Here is a 4,056-nt window from a genome sequence, read left to right on the forward strand (position 1 = left end):
GCAGCTATTTTAATTTCTCCTTCATCCTAGGGAAGCCTCTTTCTGCTGACAGCATTCTCCTGGACACCACCTTGCGCAGCTTCGTTCTGAGTCTACAGACCCAAAAGACTTCTGTTCACGGCCCTCTCCTTTCCCTGACTGACTCTTGCAGCCCCTAATTAGTTATCCCAGAATCTTTTGTACCTCCCAAGAGAGTTCCTGTAGAAGCCTCAATAAAACACACACTGATCTATGTAAAAATACAGCACCTTTTGCTTCAGGCGTCTGACCCTTCCTGTGAGAGGCCCTCGGGGCAGACTGCCCCCCTCAAGTTCATCAATGTTCCCAGTGTTCCCAATGTTCCCAGTGCATTTCCCAAAAGGGCAGGGCTTCCAGGCACACCTTCTGCCCCTGATTTGAGGAACAGGGGAAAAGCTGTCCTCATGAACTACACCAAATGGCCAGTAATGCAGATAGATTCATGGAGAAAGATGCAGAAACACTTCTTTTTCCACAAATCTATCTGGAATGAATGTTACCTCCTCCGTTGTCCCGCGGGTAGGGGAGCTGAGACGCAGCCCGCGCGTCCAGCCCCCTGCTCGTTCCGTCGGCGGATAGACGCGCGTCCCCGCAGAGATCACTGGATCCTGACGGGGCGCGCGCCTCGACGTCAGGAGTGCCGTTCGCGCATGCGCGAACGGCTAACTCATAAATATTCATGTCGCTTCTTAAAGCGACATTTATCTTTTTTCCTCCTCCCCCTAATTAGGTGGGTAGGAGGATCCTGTGATTGAGAGGGATATTTAAACCCTCAGTATGCACTTCACCTTTGCCTGTGATACTGCCTAATAGCCTTCACTAGCGTTCCTGAATTTGCTTGTTATTTATTGGTTCTGACTCCGGCTAGTTTTTGACCTTTGCTGTTTGCTGCCTGCCCTGACCTCTGCTTGTGACCCCGACTACTCTTCTGCCTGACCCCTGAATTTATTATTTTTATTTATTATTTTTGTTCCTGATTATTTGTACTTCGCTACGCTCCTGTGTCCGTTATACACTTCGGTGTTCCGTTGCTGGGCTCTCCACCTCCGCCAGGAGGCGCCTTCCCAATTTCTGCAGCGAGGATCCTCTGCTGTATTGCAGACGTGACATGAAACCCCAGGACCCATATAAGGGCCAGGTCTGGGTTGTGCGGATTTTTATACTGCCCCCTGTGAAGTGCCATCCTAGCACTGGGCCAAGATTTAGCTCTGATACACACTATATGGACAAGTATTGGGACACCTGACCATTACACCAACTTTGATGACATTGACATTTAGATATATTTTCTCCTCCCCTTTGCAGTTTTAACAGCTTCCACTTTTCTGGGATGGCTTTCCACAAGAGTTTGGAGTGTTTCTTTGGGAAATTTGCCCATTCATTTGGTAGAGCATTTTTGAGGTCATGCACTGATGTTGAACGACAAGGCCTGGCCCGCAATATCCGTTCCAGTTCATCCCAAAGGTGTTCCATGGGGTTAGGGTCAGGGTATGTCTTGGTATGTTGAAGCATTTAGATTCCCCTTCACTGGAAGTAATGGGCCTAGTCCACCCCATGAAAAGCAGCCCCTTTCCATTATCCCTCCTCCACCAAACTTTACAGTTGGCACAATACAGTCAAAGCAGTCCTGATCTCCTCCAAACCCAGACTCACCCATCAGACTGCAAAACAGAGAAGCGTGATTCATCACTTTACAGAACATGCTCATGGGCGTAGGAACTAGGGGGGATGGGGGGGAGGCAATAATAAAGAAATCCCCCCAATCGAAATGCCAAGTGCCAAGCTGTCGCTCATGCAAGAGTTTTTGGCAACTGCTCGGCGCCCCTCTGTCTCCTCTGTTCCAGCCGCCACCTGCCTCAGCGCTGCCCTGACTGCAGTGGTGGGAGAACGAAGCATCTGTCTCGGTGCCGGCGCTTCACGCTGAGCGCCGGAATATGACATCATATGCCTGCGCTCAGCAGTGAAGCCGCGAGCATCGCGGCAGAGTAGCGAGACAGAGGCATAGCCCTCCCACCACATGACTTCAGCGCGGTAAGTGAACTACAAAGGGGGGTTGGGAGAGGGTAGATAATGTTAGAAGGGTGGAAGAAAGGGTAGATAGTGTGAGAAGGGGGGAGATGGTAGATAGTGTTGGAAGGGGGAGAGAGGGTTGATAGTGTTGGAAGAGGGGAGAGAGGGTAGGTAGTGTTGGAAGGGGGGGAGGGGGTAGGTGGTATGAAAAGGGGGAGAGAGAGAGGATAGATAATGTGAGAAGAGGGGAGGTGGTGTGAGAAGGGGTAGGTAGTGTGAGAAGGGGGAGAAGGGGTAGGTAGTGAGAAAGGGGGGGATAGAAAGTAAGAAAGTGGGGTAGTAAGAATATTGAAATAAAGAGTGTGAATTAGAGAGAATGAATACATTAATATGTGGATGTATTGTGTGAATGAGTAAGATAATTAATTAATTAATGTGTGGATGAATTGTGTGAATGAGTGAGAAAGTGAATTAATGTGTGGATGAATTATGTGAATGAGTGAGAGAATTAATTAACGTGTGGATAAATTGCTTGAATGATTTGTGAGAATGCATTAATGGATATGTGTATTATGGATGTGATTTAGGGAAAGGCAAAGATGACTCAAGCAGGGTGTTTGAGCCTTGGGGACCAAGTTGGCACAGACAGTGTGTTATGGGACAAAGATGGCAGAGGGCGGGCTGTTTGGTGAAAAAAATTGTCTCACTCTGGGTTCTGGTCAGGTTCTATGTGGGGAATGTGGACGCCAGGGCTGGCCTTTGGGGTGTGCGACCTGTAATCTATGCCTGTAATTTATGGGGGCTTTATCTGTACCTTTAATGCTGAGTTTTTATGTGCAAAGCTGGTGATTGCATTCTAGGGAGTGTGGCCCAAGGAAATGCCTAGGGTCCAATTTTTCAATATTTAAAAAAATGTTTTTGTTATACATACATACATACATATATATATATATATATATATATAATATTATATTATATTATATTATTGTACGTGTTTGCAAAAAAAGAGATGAGGAGAAAGTGGGGTAGGGGATTGGGAGGAAAGAGGTATCTGAAAAAAAAACTTTATTGTGAAAAAAACTTTATTTAACATGGAGGATGTTAAATAAAAAGTAAAAAAAACAAACAAACAAAAAAAAAAACTATGTTTTAATTTAAGTCCCAGGCATTTTTCACAAATGTTTGTAAACAAAGACTGCATTGCTAGGTGCTTGATGTTATACACCTGTGGCAATGAGTCTGCTTAAAACACCTGAAATCAATAATTAAGAGGTGTGTCCCAATACTTTTGTCCATAGAGTGTGTGTGTCTATCTATCTATCTACTGTTGTTCTGTAAGTCAGATTATTATTGTAAATACTCCTTGTTATATCCTGTCTACCCATTGTACAGCGCTGCAGACTATGATGACGCTATAAAAGACCTATGAGTGCACCCATTTTGTGGATATATAATATATATATGTATAAACGTGTGCATACAAGTGTGTGTATGTATATATATATATATATATATATATATATATATATCTACATATATATATATATATATATATATATATATATATATATATATATATACAAGCTGATGTGTATGCGTGTATTCATCACAATTGTATAGAAAGACGTTTAAGAAATGAGTATGCCTCAATATTTCTGAACAGTAAGCATTCTAGTATCAGAATGATGTACAGCCTGCCAACAGCTGAGACAGGCAGACGCAAACAGTTAATGGCATGAAAAGGGGCATCAGCACAATAATATTAGGCTTATGAGCCAATAGCAAAAGCTTTTACTTTGACAGGGCCAGCTAAAGCTAACCAATTACAGTCTAGTTTACATCTAACCTGTGAAACTAGCTTATATTAGAGAGGGGGTTAAATCTGCCTCATTAGTCTGAATCCCAGCATACAAAAGCACTTTAAAGCATGTTTGCTCCTCTGTAATCTACCGAGATACCGATTTGCCATTTTTTTTCTTATATTTTTTTTCCGGCTTACATTGCACACACAGCAAAGACGCGTTTTTT

This window comes from Spea bombifrons, chromosome 2 (assembly GCF_027358695.1).
Source record: "Spea bombifrons isolate aSpeBom1 chromosome 2, aSpeBom1.2.pri, whole genome shotgun sequence".
In the NCBI taxonomy this organism is placed as follows: domain Eukaryota; kingdom Metazoa; phylum Chordata; class Amphibia; order Anura; family Pelobatidae; genus Spea; species Spea bombifrons.